At 36.9% G+C, this 23,574-nt stretch overlaps 1 long non-coding RNA gene across 1 annotated transcript; it reads right to left on the reverse strand.

Moving 5' to 3' along the window:
* Positions 1-327: 327 nt before the first annotated feature.
* On the reverse strand, positions 328-20,932 carry LOC147577551 (uncharacterized). The gene is made up of 4 exons (XR_015255858.1): positions 20,783-20,932; positions 10,527-10,597; positions 6,514-6,584; positions 328-535 (listed from the first exon to the last, which is right to left on the reverse strand). It is a non-coding gene; the product is annotated as an uncharacterized LOC147577551 (long non-coding RNA).
* Positions 20,933-23,574: the final 2,642 nt, after the last annotated feature.

Genomic DNA, 23,574 nt, shown 5'->3' on the forward strand with positions numbered 1-23,574 from the left:
GACCCTCATTGGGCTCTGTGCTGCCAGCTCAGAGCCTGAAGCCTGCTTTAGATTCTGTGTCTCCTTCTCTCTCTCTGCCCCTCTCCAGCTCTCACCCTGTCTCTCTCTCAAAAATAAATAAACATTAAAAAAATTAAGCGTTGGGGGTTCTCACTTTGCAAGATACTTGCTAAAACTGGATGTTATAAGAAGGTATGGAGATGGGCCTATGAGAAGGTTCAGACACCTGACTCAAGTTTGGTCAAAAAAATAACTTTTGCCACATGTTAAAATGTAACATTTCAAAATGTCAATAAATTACTTACGGAAGAAAAACAATTTGTCCAGTTACAAGTTGTGATTGTTATTTTCAAAATAATTTAGAGAAAATGATTTTTTAAAGGTTTATTTATTTTTGAGAGTGGGGAAGGAACAGAGAGAGAGGGAGACAGAGGATCCCAAGTTGGCCCTGGACTGACAGCAGCAGTGAGTTCAAAGCAGGGCTGGAACTCAGGAACGGAGAGATCATGACCTGAGCTGAAGTCAGATGCTCAACCTAAATGATTTTAAGAAAACATAGGTTATACAGATTATATAGTAGTATTGTTAAATTTACAGAAAAATATTGACCTAAGAATTGCAGCCATACTAAGATTTGGGAGTGTAGTTTTATACTTAGAGTCACTTGCTGAGATTTAATCATCGATAGAATTAATAGGGATAAAAGTTTTGTTACAAAGTAATAGCACCCTTTGGATGCCCAGTTCCCTCTCCCATAGTACTTTTCTATTTACAATATTGTGACTGAGAAAAATGACCCTAGTCTTTCCCTAATGGACGAGCAATTTAGACAACGCCTTCTGGAAAATACACACACACACACACACACACACACACACACACACAGAATAACAATTCAAACCAGCTAAATGCTAAATGACAAAGGGGTCTCTAATGAAATCTCAGAGGTGTAGCTAAAGGAAATAAAGAAAGGATTTAAATACCAAGTCATATAATGTGCAGGAAAAGAGCTGAACTTGAAATAAGTATTGGCTTCAGGAGGTTTGCTTTTTATCTCTTACACCTGTTTTACAGAACGGACTTCATTTGTTCCTGCTGCATATTAATTTCCTCAATATCTTGGGGAATATTAAGAACCAACATGTGGAATTTAATCATCTAATTCCTACCATCACAGAAGGAATTGATATTTTAGTCTCAATAAAAATATTAAAAAAAAAAATCTGCTGGTTTGTTTCATTTACTCCCCTTCCCCCAGGACCACTAAATTGTGATAGGCTATGGAAGCAAATGTTAGCAGAGATTAGGTCCCTCTGTGTAGCTAGAGAAGTGGTACATCCCATTTATACCACTTTTTTGGAGTAAAGTGAAGGAGGGGTATTTCTGAGAAGAGCAGAGTTCTGGCCAAAGGGCAACGTGGACATCCTCCATAATGGCGCACGAATAACGTTTAAACCAATCTCATTTTTGAGCAATTACAAACTTTATAAAAATAAAGTACAGTTTTAGGCAGAAGTCTACCAATTAGTCTTAGTTCTGAACTCTGAAGCTTTGCCAGGCAATCCTCCATAACATTACAAGTAATGAGCCTTCAAGCATTTGACATCGCAGGCCATATTTTTTCATCATTGCCTTTACACCTCAGGATACTACGTGTTTTCCTCCTGAATGCACTCTAGCTTAATATTCTGTCTGTTAAATTCGACAAGTTGAGAACAAAATCCTTTATTTGTCGCAAGCAAATATGAATTGGAAAGGAAGGATGACTCGAATACATCTGCAATGACACTATATTTCTCTTCTTACAGATGGAATTTTCACTTACCTTTGAAGCCATATCAAATCCTATCCATAAAGTTGTTTAGGTTCACACATATCTTCATATCAAAAGATATCTTTTTAAATTTCTTAGGAAATACTATGAAGCCAAATCTACATCGTTAATTGGATATTTTGCTTCAAATGAATTTTGTACCAATTCATTTTGTTTGAGTCCATTACTCAATTTTGGGGGTTTTTATATAATCATGTTTAATTGTATCCTTTCATCATTTAACCTTTTCTTCTTTCAAACCTATGAATAAGAATTAGGTGACTTTACATCTAAGAGTATAGCTAATATCTATACTTCAAGACTATATTCTTCTACATAATATTTGAGCATTATCAGCTATATTAAAATGAAGAAAGTACAACTTTAATCCAATCTTATCCATTTTAGCACATTAAACATGTTAAAGTCTTATATAAGATACAGATTCATAGGTGTGCGTGTGTATGTATACAAATATATGTAATTCCACAGATGTAACCATTTTGTAATAGTATGTGATTGAACTACATGTATATTTTAACAGATTTATTCTGGGTCCTATGGTGTATCTCATATTCTAAGTATTTGTAATATATTTCATCGTAGGTAAACATCCAGTACATTGAGATGTAATTCAAATAAGTTGCTGTGTTGTGTCCTCTGTGGAAAATCTCCCTCTTTAGATTCTAGCTAGCTATATAACACTCTTCAATTACTAATATATTACACAGAGGCAGTCTGCAATCACACGTACAAGCTATTTGATATACTGGATGTGGAGTTAATATTAATTTGGAAACAACATCACTTAAAATAACATAATCTCTTATTGAATTCTTTCTTGAATACTGATGGACTTGTTAGTTTTCATATTTATGGCATTCTCTTCAGATCTCAAATACTTTTTCTCTGTAGGATAAGTGACATTACCCATCTCAACAATAGTTGAGAATTTTTATAGTATATCTTCTGTGGATGCAGCATATTCTTCTCAAACATTAAGCATAGGTTTATTGAATAAATTTTGTCAAATCACTTTATTATCTAAATTTTACAAGTCCATTAATCTTAAATTATTTTCATTAGGCATACTTTATTTTCTGGTTGTTCTTGTCTTTGGGTTTCCTAAAACTGTGTTACTACTGATGAACTCCTATCATATAATCATCTGTATTCAATAATTATTTTACATTTCTGAGCTCATTAGCCACTTTCTTTTGCATCGTGAACTTAAAGATTTCTGAATCTTTAAAAAACTTAAGCCATCTTCAATTTAATCCTCAGCTAGATAATCAGATTTTTATGAATGGGAATGTATTCAATATAGCTGGATAGTTGAAAAGTGAAGGAAAAAAAGGGGGAGATCGGCAAAACAAAATTGTTACAAACATACAGGTCACATGCAAATACAGACCATCGCATCCAATAACAAAGTTCAAAAGTAGGTGTGCATGTGTGTGTGTGTGTGTGTGTGTGTGTGTGTGTGTGTGTGTGTTTTAAGATTAGCATCTGTATGAAAAATTCTAGAAATGTCCTGGCTGCTTAAGAAATGTTATGAAACCTTTAGAACACTGAAAAGGAGGCACAGTGTGGATTATTTTCCCGTTTTTTTTCCAACTTTTTTAAAGCTCTTTTAATCACTAATGGTGTTCAGACAGTGCATTTTTCCTTCCCGATTGATTCAGCTTTTAAGCAGTCTTTAGAATTCAAATGAAGTTTGCTATTCTGCTGAGTCTGGCTAAATAGTATTCCTTATGAATCAGTCAAATGCATTCATAAATCATGTAAAAGGAATACCTGCACTTTATATAGTTGCTGAAAGTTCCATCATTAGTGATCATTTGTCATCTTATTTAGATTACTTATGAAGGTTTGTTGTTGTTGTTGTTGTTGTATCCCAAGTATCCTAGTTTGGTATTTAAACTTTTATAGGGTCAAATGTGTACCATTTAAGTATGTGTACCAATTAAGTACTAATTGTCAACAAATGGCTCTATTTGAGGTGAGGAAAATAACATGTCTCTTCCATGATGTTACAGCATGTCCTAGAATGTTCTGATCATCCACATAGGCTGTTGAGTAAGAACTTACAAGATTGAAAGCTTCTGCACAGCAAAGGAAACAACCAACAAAACTAAAAGGCAACCAACGGAATGGGAAAAGATATTTGCAAATGACATATCGGACAAAGGGCTAGTATCCAAAATCTATAAAGAGCTCACCAAACTCCACACCCGAAAAGCAAATAACCCAGTGAAGAAATGGGCAGAAAACATGAATAGACACTTCTCTAAAGAAGACATCCGGATGGCCAACAGGCACATGAAAAGATGTTCAGCGTCGCTCCTTATCAGGGAAATACAAATCAAAACCACACTCAGGTATCACCTCACGCCAGTCAGAGTGGCCAAAATGAACAAATCAGGAGACTATAGATGCTGGAGAGGATGTGGAGAAACGGGAACCCTCTTGCACTGTTGGTGGGAATGCAAATTGGTGCAGCCGCTCTGGAAAGCAGTGTGGAGGTTCCTCAGAAAATTAAAAATAGACCTACCCTATGACCCAGCAATAGCACTGCTAGGAATTTATCCAAGGGACACAGGAGTACTGATGCATAGGGGCACTTGTACCCCAATGTTCATAGCAGCACTCTCAACAATAGCCAAATTATGGAAAGAGCCTAAATGTCCATCAACTGATGAATGGATAAAGAAATTGTGGTTTATATACACAATGGAGTACTACGTGGCAATGAGAAAAAATGAAATATGGCCTTTTGTAGCAACGTGGATGGAACTGGAGAGTGTGATGCTAAGTGAAATAAGCCATACAGAGAAAGACAGATACCATATGGTTTCACTCTTATGTGGATCCTGAGAAACTTAAGAGAAAACCATGGGGGAGGGGAACAAAAAAAAAAAAAAAGAGGTTAGAGTGAGAGAGAGCCAAAGCATAAGAGACTGTTGAGAACTGAGAACAAACTAAGGGTTGATGGGGGGTGGGAGGGAGGAGAGGGTGGGTGATGGGTACTGAGGAGGGCACCTTTTGGGATGAGCACTGGGTGTTGTATGGAAACCAATTTGACAATAAATTTCATATATAAATAAAAAATAATAATAATAATAAAAAAAAAGTCAAAAAAAAAAAAGAACTTACAAGATTGAGTATAGGACATCAGTTGGCCTTTTCAATCTGACTTATGTGGTTAAATATTTTCCATCACTTATTAGCTCTGATAGGGCTATCCATTTAATTTATTATAAAACAAAGTAGTGACTTGCTCACTGAATTAGGAGAATTAAATGAGAAGTAGATCAAAAATCTTGATATTCAGTGTAAATGTCACTTTATTTCATATTTCTTAGACACACATGAGAAAGTTTCCCTTCTCCTGCTCAAGGAGAATAAAAGTCCATTTCCCTTGCTGAATTATTAGTTTCCTAGGAAGGCCATAACAATGCACTACAAACTGGGTGGCTTAAAAACGCTTGAAATCTATTCTTTCAAAGTTCTGGTATTGATATGGCCATGTCCCCTCCAAAGCCTTTAAGGGACAATCTGTCTCATGCTTTTTTCTTGGCTTCTAGTGTCACTGGTAATCCTTGGCATCCTTTGGCTTATAGCTATCATTTCAATCTCTGTCTAGACCTTCACATGACACTTTTCCCTCTGTGCCTGTGTCTGTTTTCCCATGGCCTTCTCTCTTATAAGGGCACACCAGTCATATTGCATCAGGGTTCATACAAATGATGTCATCTTAACCTGATTACATATACAAAGACCCTCTTGTCAAGGAAGCTCATGCTTTCAGGTAACAAGGATTAGGACTTCAAGAGGTTTCTAGAAGGGAAGGCAGAGGACACACACCATTCAACCTATAACACTTGCCATTTTAAGCAATATATTCTCACCCCAGTCAATACTGGAATCTTTCTTGTCAATATACTCTCTACACTCTAATTCAAAAATCAGATAAGCCTCCAAACAGTTATAGAAGTGCTATATTTACCAGTGTATTATTATGTAGAAAGTTTGCTGCTTTATTCATTTTTGAAGCCCACAATGTGGTTACTATAGACAAATCAGAAAAACATGACTCCAGTGTAATTAGCTTATCAAGCTGCGAAGTAGAAATGATATTAAATATTATAGAAACTAAAACTTAGACCCTTTCCATCAACTGTTGATAGGAAAAATAACAAAACATTTTTCCTGCTTTGATATATTGTGTCCTTTGAAGCAACAGTGAAGTGAACCATTAAAAAGTAAAACACTCCATTGAACTGAAAAACAAACTGAATGGGAAAGCGAATGCCTTAGGAAAAAGCAGTTTTGTAATCTCTGCTTTCATGTCTCCTTGTGTCTTTGATGGATGATGAGAAAAGCTAAATTCTAAACAAAAATGCCACAGTGACTGCAATACTATTACTTCTTGTTTTGCATATCAAGAGAAGTTTTTAAAGAATACCCCCAAATGCCAACCAAATGGAAAATGACAGGATAGTGAAAAAAAAACAAAACACCATATCAAAATTACCATTTTACAGTTCACTTCCTAATGACAAAAGAGACTTCTCTATTTCATGGGCCTTCAATTTACTTGATGAAAGAGGGGGGGGTTGCTATGGATTGCTTATAAGTTGATTGTTTTCCAAGTTTTCAAACATAATTTCACAATAATTCGTATTTAATGTGCTTACCCATTTGTGCTATTCGGTTGTGTCGTGTTAACAGAAATTGATGTCCTGTTCACAGAAGAAAGGGTACCTTTCTGAAGAAGATAATTCATTAATAAAAGGAGTCCTCTTGGAATGTTTTGGTTGAAAAAAATTAACTCCTGGCCAAACTTAATTTAAAAGGCAGATATAGTCCTAGAACATATATTCATGACCCAAAACTTGTGACTCACTTAACCATGAAATCAGTAAAAGAATTAGAGCAAGGTAAAGGAATTAAAAGTTCCAAAGAGGACAGGAGCAAGTGAAAATATTGAAGAGGGAGACTAGGGAAGACCTGATGATGAAGATAAAATGTGAGCAAGGTAGAAGGTCAGGCAAGTGGCCAAGCAGATCCAAGGCAAGAGCTTCCCAAGCAGAATGATCAGTTAATGTATCCTAAAGCATGAGTGCCTGATTCACACGAAGGAGAGCAAAGAGGCCACAGGAAGAAAAGTAAGGAGAGAGAAGAAGGGAGTACCAAAGAGGTGACAGGCACAAGGCATTGTCACATCTCACAGACCCCTGGCTATCCCTATGAAAAACCACTGCACAGTGTTTGTGGCAAAGGTGAGGAGGAGAGAGATAGCATGCTCTGTCTCTTGCTTAAAAAGGAGAATTCTGGTTCCTATGATGAGAATCAACTGAAGCCATCCTCGAAAAGTAATGACAGTCAGTTAGACCACAGAGTAGGCGATGAGGAGCACTACATTTCTGGTTATATTTTGAAGACAGGATCGGCATAATTTTGTGACTGATTAGAGGTGGAATGAGAGAGAAAATTGTGTCGGGATGGGGAAGGGTAGTTCTAGTTCTAAAGTTTGAACTTCATCAACTGGAAACATGAAATTATCAACCCAGAGGGTGAGGTGTGCGAATGGATCAAATGTGAGTAGACATACGTGATTTGGGGAGAGGCATATCAGGGACTCAGTTTGGGGTCAGTGAAATTGGATATATCTATGTGTCATCCGTGTAGCAGCACCAAGTGATGTCAGAATGTCGTATCTTGAGCTCATTCCCGGGGTCCTGCCATGGATGGCAGACAGGGAGGAGCGAGGCACAGCAGTGTAAGGTTGGAGAACAGATCAGGCTTCCCTTTTCTACTGAAGGCTGGAAATAATCATGAGCCCAATCTAACCCTGAACAGAGACATAAAGCTGAAATTGAATAAGAGAGAAAAGATTTAAATTTAACTGGATTACACTTTTTTTCATATGCTAAAGGAACTGGAGGTTTTGCTTTAGATAGTATTAACTATGCAGATAAGAAGCACAGAGCATGAGGGAGAGCAACCTTAAAGTATTTTCTAGTTTATACCCCGTCAACATCAAATTATGAAATCACATAAATATGTCTAAGACATGTTTATTATAGTAAAATATAGAGGAGATGTGCAAAAAGTCTATGAAAGCATGGGATTATCAAAAATGCATGTTGCCATCTACAGTCACGGCAAGAATACGATTTCATAATTGGACATGTGAGCAAGATATAATTGAGATACACTGAAATGTGTTTAAGCAGAGGCGTATAGTTCATTGTGATAGCATAAACTGGAAAGAGATATTAAAAATAAAGCAGAAAGTGTGTATTAAGGGGATATTTTATGTGGGTGGGAAGAAGTGTCTTGAATGCAATAACAAGGAGTAAGGATGCTATTCTACAGTGATGTCAGACCTATCCTTTCTAATGCAGAATGATATTTGTTACTCCATTAACAAGAGCCATTTTAAAAAGCAGGTTTATATGTTTGCAAAACAGAAATTTTGCCCATTTTTAGTAATGGATCAGATGAGATTTGCAGACAAACATCTACTAAAGTACACCTAAAACTACTGGATTGAATGTTAAAGGGAACATATTTTGTTAAGCATGCGTAAGGTTTATGGTAGAATAAAATAATTGATTGGATATCAGAGAAAGCAAAGCAAAGCAAAAAAAAAAAAAAAAAGGCTTAATTGTTGGGGGTTGGGGGTACCTGGATACAGTGCAAGTTAAAAGGCTGAAAAGCACCCCTGGAGAAAAACAACATTAATGGGTAACTAGGGGAATAAAGGCAAAAACAAGCCAGCAAGTGAACAAACATCAACAAAAAATTACTTGTTTGGAGCGCCTGGGTGGCTCAATCAGTTGAGCATCCGACTTTGGCTCAGGTGGTGATCTCACTGTTCATGAGTTAGAGCCCCACGTCGGCTTCTGTGCTGACAGCTGAGAGCCCGGAGCCTGTTTCAGATTCTGTGTCTCCCTCTCTCTCTGTCCTTCCCCCACTCGTACACCCTCTCTCTGTCTCTCCAAAAATGAATAAATGTTAATTTTTTTTTTAAACTACTTGTTTGCTGTGAGCAGAAAGAAAACAAACTAAGAGGGCTCTCCTGAGAAATCTTATTTTGAACTCCTATCCTTGATTCCTTGATTTTGGGTCATAAACTGAAGTGTAAGTTCCCTGGCTGGTGTGGTAAAAAGAAGAAAAATTATTTCACATACAAAGATCTATCGTTGCTTCGCCACTGGATCCATGGAAGAACCATGTGAAAATGCTCACAGACAAGAGTAACAGTGTCCTTGGATAAAAGCCATAAAGTCCCAAGAAATTCCAACTCAACTACATACCCCTGAAAAATACTGAGAAAGCCAGCCAATGTGGATGAAATTAAACCCTGCAGAATCAGATACAGAAGTTTCATAAATATATATATATATATATATATATATATATATATATATATGAGGGCCAAATACAACAAACCGCGAAGATTTAAAAAGTAACAAGAACTTCTAGAATTGAATAGATACACAGATACATACATATGGGGGAAGGGAGTTCAATTTATGTTCTATTTCTGGTTATGACACACAAGGGTGTAAAAACCCTCTATTTCTACTAAAAACAGAACAAAAACAAAAACCAAACCCATGGAATCACTACATAAACCAATCATTATTTGGTACAGATGGAATGCTTTTGTTGCTCCAAAATCCATGTGCTGAAACCTAGTTCCTTCATGTAATGGTATTAGGAAGTGGGACCTTGGGAACATAATTAGGTTATGGTGGTCAATGGTTTCTCGGTTAGTGAGTTCAAGCCCCACATCGGTCTCTCTGCTGTCAGCGCGGAGCCCACTTTGGATCCTTGGTCTCCCTCTCTCTCTGCCCTTCCTCCTCTGCTTGCATTCGCTTGTGCTCTCTCTCACTCTCTCACTCCGAAAAATAAAGTTAAAAAAAAAAAAAAAAAAAAAGAGTCTCCAGAGAGTTCCGTTGTTCTTTCCTCCATGTGAAGACACAGCAAGAAGACCATCGGTGAACCAAGGATCAGGCCCGCCATCAGACATTGAATCTGCCAGCACCTTGATCTTGGATTTTCCCACCTTCAGAACTTGGCCCAGAGGGACCAAGACATTATTATTTAAAGCCATCAAAGTACTATGCACACAAAATGATGACATGCCTCAACTTTCATGCTTCAGCCTTTGTAAGTGAGCAAGTTACGGCAGACACTTTGATATCTGGTACCAGTTGCCAAGGTCTCAGGCAGGGCAGGTAGAATAAGCTGGCCAGAGAAGTACAGTCTTTGCTCAGGTGAGGAGAAGCCATAAAGTGCTGGAGCACTGAATTTTGGTTTTGAAGGAGACACTCACAAAATGAAACTATTTTTCAATTATTTTCAATAATTGTCTTATGCAGAATATTGTCAAGAACACAGATAAGGGGTAGGGGGTAGAGATAGAAAGCACATTGTGAACTCACAGCCTCATACTCTCACATGGATAGGTTCTTATGGTCCTATGGCTTGTTTCTCATATTCATGTCCATGTGGTTTGCCGGGACAATAAAATATTTGCCACTCCTCCCACACAAAGGTTTTTTTTTCCTTTTCCCTTGAGTCTTGGCTGACCTTGTAATAGTTTGTCCAGAACACCGGCACCATTGTGTTAGTTCTGAACCTGGGTTTTAAGAGTCCTGGCAGTTTGTTTTCAACTTCTCAGACAGGGACTTACCTGTGAAGAGTGTTGGCTTCCCTGGGTCAGAGGACAAGAGGAGAAGGTGATTTGGAAGTTCCCATGTTTTCCTGTTGAAACAACACACATACCAATATGTTACCTTGGATTGTGAGTGCTACTCATGCTTCTAGGTGACAGTGACCCCCATGGTGACTCAAGCCAAAACTAGCAGAATATCTCCTTACCTGAACCCAGCTCATAGTGCAGAATCATGAGCAATATGTGTTTTGTTTGTTTGTTTGTTTATTCGAGAAAGAGAGAGAGAGAGAGAGCAAGAGCATTAGCAGGGGAGGGGTCAGAGGGAGAGAGACAGAGAGAATCTCAACAGGCTCCACTCCAGGGGTGGGGGGCTCGATCTCACAACCCTGGGATCGTGACCTGAGTCGAAATCAAGAGTCTGCTCTCAACCCACTGAGTCACCCAGGCACCCTTAAGTGACTTTTAAGTCACTAAATTTGGAAATAGCGTTTTACATGTCTTTTGACAATTTAAACGCTGTCTTTGCAGAGCTATGAAAGGCTTTAGGTCCTGCACATTCAATTTTTAATCACAAAAACTTTTGGGTGGCATGTTCATTTCTTGTACCTTTGAAGTCTTTCTAGGTTTCTTTTTTTTAATTTATTTTTTTTTCAAGTTTATCTATTTTTAAGAGAGAGAATGAGAGCATGAGCTGGGGAGAGGCAGAGAGAGAGAGCGACAGAGAGAGAAACACAGAATCCAAAGCAAGCTCCAGGCTCCAAGCTTTCAGCACAGAGCCTGATGCAGGGCTTGAACCCATGAACCATGAGATCATGAACCATGAGATTATGAACCGAACCAAAGTCGGAGGCTTAATTGACTTGAGCTAGCCAGGCACCTCTGTCCCTCTAGATTTCAAAACTGGTCCTCTAAGGCCATGGATCTATCTTAGAAGTTCTCTTATTTTAACAGTAGGTGCAATACTAACAAGGAAAGGGAACTTCTGTGTCTACTAATTGATACAGATGGATGTTTACTGTTCTAGTATCTTAGTAAATCAGAACCAAAAGCAGATATTGTTGCTTCAGGAGAAATCCCCATGGCATCATTAATTCCTAAGTGCTCATCAAATATTTGTTTTATTTTTCCAAGTAGTCGGCTACTTTTTCTTTTTCTGTTCTTTTAGTTTATATATATATTTAGACCCACAGACCTCTTTAGAGCATACTTTTAACAGAACACCCATTAAGATCTGAGGCCAGGGTCAGATTAGGCTGTTACTGAAATTTTGAGTAGGATTTCAGTCACTGTCTTGTCAAGTTTCCTGATACTGAGAAAGATCCATGTGATTAAGTCAAGGCTGATCTGCCTACAGACTATCTTTTTTTTAGTTTCACTTCGGGTTTTAGGGATTTCTTTTTTTATTATACCTCTGAGATATTTGAGTCTCAGAGCGAAATATTACCTAGGTATGGTATTCCCTCTGGTCAATGAGTTTCCTTAACAAGGCTAATGCAGGTGGACTCTTGTGAGTATTGAAACTGGACTATGTAACAAAGGAAGCTCATTTTGTAACAGCAGTCTACACGGCCTTGAGGGTTAACGTGCTTTAAGCTTACCTGCTCCTTGCTTGATGACTTAAGTCCCTCGATCTGTATCAGAACTAACCTACTTCCCTTGAGATCCGTAGACCACTGACCTTGAGGAATGAAGAATCAAATTTTCCCAGAAGAGTAAGAATGACTACATTGAAAAACAGCTACCACTGATTCCAGCAAGTCTGTCCAGGGTCATGTTGACATACGACTAACGTCCTGGCCACCTGCTTCTCCTGCACATAGCCCTGTTCTCTTTTCCCACACCTTAAAATCCTCCGGCTCCCCATTGATGGGGAAGGTACTCACTGAGACATTAATCCACTGTCTTCCCAGGTTGCCAGCTTCCTGATAAAGGTTTTCCTACTATCACTTGTCTCTTGGGTACTGATTAGTCCGGGACCCACCTGTCCGGTAACAATCTGGTGACACAGTTGGTGATTTGCCAGAGTTTGCTAGATGTTGCCCACAGTTTCAACATCAGCACAGAACAATTCCTCCCTCTCGACACTTCTCCTAATTTCAAAATCTGTGGATAGTAGAGAGCGATGCGGATTATTTCAGTGAAGTGCAATTCAAGTTTGAACTAGCAGGGGCTGGTATAACCACCCCGGTCAGGGTAGTTGCAAATCTGGATACTTATTTTTGCATGTCAGTCTTTCCTCGGGCTCCAGGAGGAAAACATACTGAGAATCAGCCCTGGTAACATCCTAACTCCTACAGAACTTTAAGTCTACCTATGATTTTATTCTCAAGAGATGGGATTTCTTTGGAGGAGAGATGGCAGGCCTGGCTCATGGGATCCTATTAGAAGACTTAGGACACTCTACTGCTGTCTGCAAATAATTTTGCAAGTTCCCAGAGAGGCATAACTCAACTCTCACACATAACACACTCAAAGTGAATTATTCTTGGCTCTCAAGAATTCCTAGGTAGTCCATGACTGTGTGTGTGTGTGTGTGTGTGTGTGTGTGTGTGTGTCCCCACTGCTTCATTCATGTAAGGAAATTTACTCCTCATTCACTCTATATGAAATGAAAAAAAAAATCTTTTCTTCTAATTTTCTGATTTTCTTCAATTTATTTGGAGGCAATAATGTACTTTTGGTCCTCTAGTTTTTCCTACATCTTATACCTTTTTAGTCTGTATTGCGGTGGAAGAATTTTAAATAAATTGAGGCTATAACAGACACAGGTAGCCCCTTACCGAAAATCATGCTTCTGGAAAATGTTTTCTTATGTTAGGTGTTGATGAAATCCGTATTAACAGTCCATGCATAATCCCTTTATTGAGAAATAGGTGGCAAGATACCAAGATCTCAAATTGCAGGAAAAAAACTGATTTGCTTTGCCTCTTCACTGTATTACCGACAGGGTGAGGTCATGGAAATTGAAGTGTGTAAAAATCGGAGGAAAGTGCATAAATTATACATACATTTAAAAAGCTAAGCTCAAAAATATTCCAGATTATACCTGAAGCCAATATGTAACCTATACGTCAATTAAAAATAAAAAAAGAGAGTTTTGATTATGTGTTTTTTAAAAAGAGGGGGAATATTTTAAAAACGTTGATGTGTACAGTTGAGGATATAAACGTATAAAGTAACATTCTGATAATAATCATGTATTATTCATGTGATTCTTTACGTTATATTTTAAAACTTGCAGAGTTTATAGGTCAGATGCTTGCATTCCAAACAAGTAAGTACTTATTTCATCAATTTCTCTTATATAATAAGCAGATTTTTCGCAGACCTTTGCTTCAGCATGATTTGGCAGCTAATAAAGTCTGAATGTTTATTTGTTGTTTGTTTATACTTAGGTTAATGTGTCAAATAATCATCTTCCCATTTGTAAATAAGCATATAATTGCTCAGTATCTGAATACAGCACCTTTAGTCTCCAGAGAGTATTAGAAAAGCTAACTAAAGTTAATCATCCCAGATCAGACCGTCAACAGAATTTTAGAAGGAAGGGTAAATAGTGTGAGGCAAAATAAGATTAAAATCTTTCATGTCATTGGAGGGAAGTAAAAATTGTTTAAATTACTTTGGGTGACATATAGATCTATGCAACCCCAAAAATGACTATTAATGTAATCAGAACCTCTAGAATTAGAAATATCACGAGTACCTTTCAAATCAAGGTTTTTCAAAAAAACCTTTTCATTTTATAAATTACAGTTTCATTCATTTAGTCAAAAATGAAATTAATAGGAGAAAAGAAAGTATAAATCAGTAAATACAGATGGAAGAAACTATTTCAAATATTTAAAAATATAAAAAAATATATATTCTACTGTCTTTCCCTAATGAAAGATTTATGTGTTCAGTGTTTGACAGGAAATGCAAAATTCAACTACAGGGTCTGCCTAGTTTTCACAGAACCACACTGACTGGAAGTTGTGCATATTGGAGTTGTATCCTCCAGATATGCCCAAGTGCCAGTTAACAAGGTTCTATGCCAAGTGAAAACTGCCTGTATATATATGTGTATATATACCACTCATAAAAAATACATGAATTGTAAAACTAAATGTGTATAAATATATGCCTTGCAAATACTTAAGTAACAAAATTAATTACAACGAACCTACAGGTAACAATGCAAACACCATCCAAAGGTCAAAAACAGAGCGTTTTCTAGCCATAGCTATTTGTTTGGGAAACATTATAGCTGCTACATAAGCAAATCCAAAGATAAGCAAGGAAGAATTGGCAGATACATTACCATTTGGTCTTTGTCACATAATTTAAATTAAGTAATCAATAATTATATAGAAGAACTGAATGATATTATCAATAAGGTTGATTAAATTCTATCAGTAGAAATCTCCTACAAAGACAATATGCAGCCTTGTGTAGTCAATAAAAACCTAAAATGGTCATGTGAAAGACTTTATGATCTTAAAAATCAAGGTGAACCAGACAGGCGTTAAATTATCAGATTACAGTATTATGAAACAGAACACTAAAAGGGTTTTTTTTTTATTTTTAAGATAAGAATTTGAATTATTTTATTTTATTTTTTTTTTTAAAGTTTATGTATTTATTTTGAGAAAGAGACAGTGGGGAAGGGGCAGAGAGGGAAGGATAGAGAATTCCAAGCAGGCACTACACTGTCAGTGCAGAGCCCAAAATGGGGCTCTAACAAACCATGAGATCATGATCTGAGCCAAGACCAAGAGTCTGATGCTTAACTGATTGAGCCACCCAGGCGCCTCAGAAAACTAAAAGTTTTAAGCAACAACAACAAATGTGGTTAAACATGTGAAATAATATCGACCACTATGTTAAGAAAGCAAATCATCAAAGACATCTAAAAATCATTGTGTTAAACGCCATTAAGCATCTTAAAATCCAAGAATATAAAGCAAGAACGGAGGCAGTGTAAGTAGTTAAAAATATTATAGAATTTAATACAATCAGGAAGAAATTGGTATCAAATTGAAAAATAGATAAGATCAATGCAATACAAAACAACTATACTTTGTATAATGAATAGTGAATCCAATAACAAACATTTAAATTTTAAAAAATCTGGAAATGCAATTGCCTTCTAAGAAATACAACTTATGTTTTATCCTCATATGTTTGGAGATTAAAGGGATGTTCTAAACTTGAGACAGTTAAAGCTTATTTTAATCCTGCCTTTTGAGTTTGGGCAGCATGTTTTCCATAAAACATGACTCTTAATCAGTTGAATTGCAGCTAGTTCCAGGAACCTATAACCACAGTTATTTGCTGGCCATAGGTCTCAATTTATTTTTGTCCCTTTGATTCCTGCTGTTATAGACTACCTTCCACTTCCACCCCCAAATATGTATGGTGGAAACTTAATCTCCAGTGTAATGGTGTTTGGGGTATGACCTTTGGGAGGTGATTAAGGTAAAGCACTTGTGAATAAGATGAATGTTCTTATTAATAGGATCAGGAAAAGCACCCCAGAGAGAGAAAGAGAGAGAGAGATCACTCATCATGAAGGGGCACAGAGAAAAAGCAGCTAAGAACTAGGAAGCAATGTCACAAGACACTTGGATTTCCCAACCTACAGAACTATGAGAGATAAATTGGTTTATAAGCCACCCAGTCTGTGACATTCTGTTACAGCGGCCTGATGGACCAAAACATGCCACCCAGCCCCCTTGAACTAATGATGGCAATCTTGAAGTCACATGTCTGGAATAGGAAGACTACAATCTTAAAGTCTTTTGTGGCAGGGCTAAATATAAATGGGACTGTACCATCCAAAAGCTTTTAAAATGGCAATTCAAAATGCCACCAGTGGCTCAAAAGTACAAACTTCCAGTGATAAGTATGTACTAGGGGTGTAATGTACAGCATGAGGACTGCAGCTAACAATGCCATATGACACGGAGGAAAGTTGCTAAATCTTGAATCTCATCAAATTGTGTCCACTGTATTCTTTTCTTTTCCTTGTGTCTATATAAGAAAATAGATGTTAGCCGAACATGTTGTAGCAACTATTTCAAAATACATGTAAATCAGACCATCATGCTATACATCTTGAACTTATAGTGATGTTGTCATTTATTCATCAATAAAACTATAAGAATATAAGAAAAAGTAACATGGCATTTCTACTACTTGAAGTCTGAAAGAATTACGCCTTACCAATCCTTCTCATCAAATTTCTCGAGTTTCTTTGTCACTTTATTATTACTGCATAAAGCCAATTCTTCCCTATGTAGGTCATGAAAACAATATCTTTGAGGCTTCAAATATCCTGACATGCTCTATTTTCTGTCCTATCAGTTTGTAAATAAACCACGTATTGTCTGGGCTCACGTCTTTCTACTTTAGTTAAAAGCAGCCAGTAATCATCTATATTTCTAACAACCTGCTTTCCAACCCCATTGTAAAATCTACAAACTCAGAAAAATCTTAGTTAAATATCAAAGGGGATAATTTTTTTTTCCCAAAGGAGATAATTTTACCAAGTATTTTGCTACTACATAGCATGGATCGATTAAGATTTATATATTCATATCCTGAAAGAAAATACCAATCTCTGGACCGGAAAAAAGACCATTTACAAAGCATCATGTGTTGGTTTCCCGCACACATTTCTCCACCGGGTGAGGTGATGGGAGTCAGAGGCGCACCTGTGTAAGCAGTCGTGCACAGTAGGAGAAGAACCTCAAAATTATGAGCCTCGGTTCTCAGGTGGAGCCGCCAGAGTAACTGCCTGTCTTCCTCTCTGGAAATAAAGACCTTACCTTTTGCTCTAAAAAGTAAGAAGACACCACTAGGAGAAAGAAAAAAAGATATCTCTGGGTTTATTACTCTGGAATGTGACAAATATCTCCGGGGGAGAGGAGGACAGTGGGGTACGAAAGGCAGAGATAGGCTCTGTATCTATTGTAGTTGTCTATTTCCATTGCTCGGAAGGCCTAGATAATGCAGAAACATTGAGAAATACAAGAATTTTCTTCCATTAGGTTCTTCGTCTGTCCAATATCTCCTACCATCTTCCTCCCTGACCACTACCTGACTTCTAGAACAAGGCCCTACAGTTCGGGTTTTATTTAAGGCAACCGTCTACTTCATTGTATCAGTTTCTGCATGAGGTAAGGGGATCATAACAGTTTTAAGAGATGAAGGAAACCATGCAAGTCAACTAAAGAGAGATTTCTTGTTTGTATCAATTCAAGACAGAGAGGAAGGAAGTGCCCCAGTTTCATGAATTATTCGGGCACTCCGTATGGTCGTGTCTGCCATCTTCAAGGATTCTAAGATTCTCATGGGTGTCAACACACAGCAGGGTGCTGGGGGGAAAGAACTGTGTGTGGGAGAATATCTGGTCCAGGTACAGAAGTAATACACAAGATGTCCATACACATACATGGAATGAAAGTAAGTCACATTGTCATATCTAACTACAAGACAACTTGGAAAATGGGGTCTTGCTTTCTTTTTGTGAAGAAGACAGGTCTGCTGAACACCCGTCCAGTCTCTGCTGTGTTTCTATCTCTACTTCCACATTTGCCTTATTCTAGGTCTATTCTCAACATCCGTTCTTGTTCACAATATACAGTCAAACTTGCTACCTGGTGATTTCTGAGTATTTTCCAAAGATCTATTTTGTTTTAACCTCCATTTGTGTTAGTTTCAGATAAAACTCTTGTCATAAGAAGATATTGTTACATTTTTCTAAAACATTAATCCATTAGAATAGATTGCTTTTGGAGTCTCTTTTTTATTTTAATTTTTTTTAACGTTTATTTATTTTTTGAGACAGAGAGAGACAGAGCATGAACAGGGGAGGGGCAGAGAGAGAGGGAGACACAGAATCTGAAACAAGCTCTAGGCTCTGAGCTGTCAGCACAGAGCCTGACGCGGGGCTTGAACTCACAGACCGTGAGATCATGACCTGGGCTGAAGTCGGACGCATAACCGACCAAGCCACCCAGGCAACCCTGGAGTCTCTTAATATTTTCCTCCATCTTACTATACTCACCCTCTGCCATCAAGCTCTGGTTCCCCCACAACCTCCCCTCCCCCCAAAAAAAATTAGGCTACCAAAAAAAATCTTAAAGCTTTTCTATAAGATTAGAACTACTTTCTGTAAGAATATCTTGTTATTTTTTTCAACGACATTTTAGCACTTGAATACAAAATGTGTTTAAATGTACAAAAACATTTTCATCTAGGTGAATATATGGCTCTATTTTTAGGCACACAAAAGCAGTCACAGATACCCCTACCTTCTCAGCTATGGAGGCACCTGTCCAGAATACAGGAAGAATCAACATGTTTGTCATTTCCAGTGCTGTAACTGGACAATATAGCATTATTCAGATGATCAACCCTTGGGTTATTTAAACAAGTGGATAAATGAATGAAAAACCATTTAGTGGCTGCACAGGAAGCTTATCTAATTTGGTGTAATGGATATCCTGGGCGGGAGTGGAAAGGTTAAAAGGGAAGTTTGTTCTGTCCAGGGATGCTGTCTAGCCTAGATGTGCAGTCTGGACAGATGCTGGTGGCTCCAACAGTCATAAACTGGCTTCCCAACTCTCCTTCCTTCCTTCCTTCCTTCCTTCCTTCCTTCCTTCCTTCCTTCCTTCCTTTTCTTATACTTTTTAAATGTTTATTTATTTGAGAAAGAAAGAGAGAGAGGTGGGGGGAGGGGCAGAGAGAGAGGAAGACCCAGAATCCAAAGCAGGCTCCAGAATCTGAGCTGTCAGCACAGAGCCCGATGCGGGGCTCGAACTCACAAACTGTGAGATCATGACCTGAGCTGAAGTCAAACGCTTAACCAACTGAGCTGCCCAGAAGCACCCCCCTCCCCTTTCTAAGGGTCCAAACAATTTAGTGCAAAATGAGAAAAGAAATGTTAAAAATTACTAAATATTTTCCTGAATTATAAAACAATACCTTAGTTCTTTAGTGGAAATATACTAATGTTTGCTTAAATTTGTTACAAAGTAAGGAATGTGACATCTCAATATAATGTAGTAGTCTGGATAGGATCCTGGAACAAAGGGTATTAGGTAAAAACTAAGGAAGACTGAATAAAAGAATACATGTAGATTAGTTCATTAACTGTAACAAATGCACCATGCTGATAAAAGGTGTTAATAGGGAAAAATAAATGTGAGATATATGGAAGATGTTTTCTTCTCAATTTCAATAAATTTATAAATGTTCTAAAAATCTACTTATAAAAATAAGAATAAATAATAAAATCTATTTAAAAATACACAAACTATTAAACTTAATGAATACTTGCTGACTCTAACCCTTGACCAAAGTAGAACAAAATTTTTAAATATAACAATTGATAATATCTTGGATCATCATCATCAATGTCACAATAGAAGAAAGTAAAATTAATGTTAGTTCACAACTGAAAACTCAAGTGTGAGGGTAAAAAAGCTATCAGCACTGATTGGCCAGTAGTAATTTCTGTAGATTCTCGCAGAAAAAGAACTAGAATATCACCCTGATACTTCAACCTAGGAATTGCTTGCTGTTTCAGAGTCCTGGGTGATAAAGACAAACAGATCAATCGTATCAGTGTATGAGGAAACTTCACAGCTTAACACTTTTAGTTTTAAAAATTACAGCTATTTGGGAGCACTTGGCTGGCTCATCAAGAGCATGAGACTCTTGATTTTGTGGTCATGAGTTCAAGCCCCATGTTGGGTGTAGAGATTACTCAAAATAAATAAATAAATAAATAAATAAATAAATAAATAAATAAATAGCTAGTTAAAACTCTAAAAGCAAAAATCTTAGGCTTGTACATAAAAATGCTGAGGAAGAAATTCCATTAGCACATTCCTCCTGCTTGACTTGATTCATATGAATAAGCTGAGGCAAATCTATGTAGCAGATGGAAGTATGGATGGAAGAGTAGAAATACAGTACAAATATGGATGTCCCCAACATGAAGAAATTCTAGCAAAGAAAACTTGTAATCTTTTACCATAGAATCCTTCATGGTTTCCTCATTTCACTAGACATTTTTTCCAGTTCATCCCACGTCTTAGCAGTTTGCTTATACTCTATAGCTTATACTAAATGCTTCTCAAACACCTTACTTAAAAAAAAAAAAAAAGATATTACAAGAAAGTTACAGTGGGAGTGGTCTTTTGGGGGAACTATTCAGGTTTATAGTTTCACTCTCTAGGATCAAGTTCTGTGGATGCCTTATCTACATCTCATTAGCTTACCTTACAGTTTACCTGCAGTTTCTGTGACTGGTTCCGACTCACGGTAAGGGCTTGCTTTCAACCAAGCTCTTGGTTTCTTTTTTTGAAGTTGCCTCTGTTCCCTGAGAGGCAGACTGAAATTTCCAGGGGGGGGAATGTTCATACCCTCTGTAGTCACCTTCAACAGTGAGAGCGACGAGCTAGAGGGTAAATGTTCCAGAGCCTCCAGTACCCACGCAGGAATGTACTCATTACAATTTTACAGGGTCCCCTTCCTTTCCCGCCCATTCCTCCCTCATTCAGTGCTTCCCAGGATTACTGCCAAAATAAACTAATTGAACCATAATCCTTTCTTTAAGGTGTTTCTTGTAAAACATGAATTTACATACATCTGTACTCCTAAAAAGGGTAAGAAGCTTTAGATTTCTACAAAGCATTGCATCGTAAGCTATGATTGTGAATGTATTTTTATATAGGATTGATACAAGAATCACCTACCAGGAAAAATAAAATAAAACAAATAAATAAAATATTTTAAATAAATAAATAAATAAATAAATAAAATGCAGTAAACAACATTGGCAAAGATGACCTAAGAATATTAAAAAATAATGAAACATAAAAACTGACCTCTATTTTAGTCTGTCAGTCATATACTAACTCTTCAAATTTATTCTTTGTTCTTTTTAATCTATTATTCAAAATACATGAAGACAAAAAAGAAGACTTAAGAGTAAAGATATTTTACGTATCCTCTACTTTCAAACAGAAGGAAAATCCACAAAAACAATACACAGAATTCAATTATAATTGTGGTTATATTCATAAGCCTATAGGAAAGCATATTTGTGGAAAAATCAACAAACATCTATTTATATCTTATTTGAAGGATTATATGAAAAAAAATTTAAAAATATAGTAATAATCAGTATTATAGTCCTTCATCTTTACTTTCTTGTTACTGATAACTTTTACGACCTATTGTTTTTATATTTACCACCTGTTTGCAACATATAGTTGTTGTTTTTGTTTTTTTAAAGATTTTAGTTTTTAAGTAATCTCTACACCCAACATGGGGCTTGAATTTCCAACCCAGAGATCAAGAGTCACATGTTCCACTGACAGAGCCAGCCAGGCACCTCTGCATTTTATAGTTTGTTATTGTTGTGGTTGTTGTTGTTTTACATGAGAAAAACACCAATATGGGAACTGACTTTATTAGAGGAACAGTGAAAGGTCTAGAGTTCTGTTAGAAACAAAAGGAATAGTAACTTTCAGGAAAGATGATAATTTCACAGACCTTCTGGAAAATTCTATGTTTAAAAGAAAAATATGATGAAATTCAACAGATTTTTTATTGTTGTATCTAAAGGAAAAATAAGGGCCCAAAACACAGTGTGATGAAGCAGAAGTGAGGTGCAAACTGCGTTGCCCGAAGCCGTGAATAGAGTCATTCCTTATACCAGTGGCAACACAGAAAATGGTTTTTAGTTATCAGCTGATTGGGGATTGGTTTATTAACATTTGTATCAGAAAGATTTTGTGAGGTGTTCATCGGAGAAACTATGGCTACAAAAAGTAATAACTTCTCTCATTGAATTTTGTGGTGGTTCTATATAAATAAAATTGGAGGTAGTGACTGGGTGACTCGGTTGAGCGTCCGCAACTCTTTATTTTGGCATGGCATCACGGTTTGTGAGATCAAACCCTGTGTCAGACTCCACTCTGGGTGTGGATCCTGCTTAAGGTTCTCTTCTCTCTCTCTCTCTCTGTCCTTTCCCTGCTCTCTCTCTCTCTCATACACACACACACACACATACACACACACACACACATACACACAAATTTCCAACTCTTGTATTTTATCTAGTATTATTGTTGCCATTTCATACTTTGGAATACTAGGAGCTCTGGGGCATAAAAACTTAACAATGGGACTGGAACTCCTTTCTTCTTACTTCCTGTGATCCCTGGAATAAAGAAACACCAAAGAAGCCTTCTAATAAATGTGCTAAAAAACATACTCCCTCATAGACATACAAACAGCATTTATAGCATGAAGGAGAGTTATAATCTAGAACATGTTTTTAGCAATCTAGATCTGATCTCTCTAGGTTACTTATTGTAATTAAACTTGGAGTTTGGGGATTTTCAGAAATTGGAACTGTTGCCTAAATAGAAAATGAAACCAGTGAGATGCTGATTCTTTGATGAGATATAAGGTATTCTATAATGAAATGGATTACCTTGTGAAGCAATGTATACACATAACTTATTCCAATTCCATGCCATATTAAACCTGAAACAAGGAAGCTTCCCAATGTTATAGAGAAATAAATTCTGGGGGAAGCTACACATGAATGTCTCAGTTTTCATCCAATGAAAATTTCACCTTTCTTATATTATTAGTAAATTTGGCACTGTTTTCAATCCTAATATTATTATTCATGTAAGCTTAATTTGACAATTCAATTTTTTGTGTTACCTTATAATTTTAGGAAACAGTTTTTGTTCCATTAGAGAAAAATGGGATACTTGGTCAAAAGACATCTTGTAATCATTTGCTATTAGAAAGATCTGCAGTTATTAAAAAAACCCACTTCCTACGTAAAGTCCTAACATCATGGCATTTAAAATTAAGTGACTAGGATAGTAAACGTGTAAAATGAAGCACTGTTAGAGTAAGGAAGGAATAGGAAGTGTTGGCCAGGTCAAGGAAGGCCTCTTTAAAGTAGATATTTCTTTGATTTATTCAGAAATTTATCTAAATAAGCAATGTATCTTTCTGAGCACCAGAATACTAGGCAGAGAGA

The sequence above is a fragment of the Puma concolor genome, chromosome C2 (assembly GCF_028749965.1).
Source record: "Puma concolor isolate L17-30 chromosome C2, mPumCon1.1.hap2, whole genome shotgun sequence".
Taxonomy (NCBI): domain Eukaryota; kingdom Metazoa; phylum Chordata; class Mammalia; order Carnivora; family Felidae; genus Puma; species Puma concolor.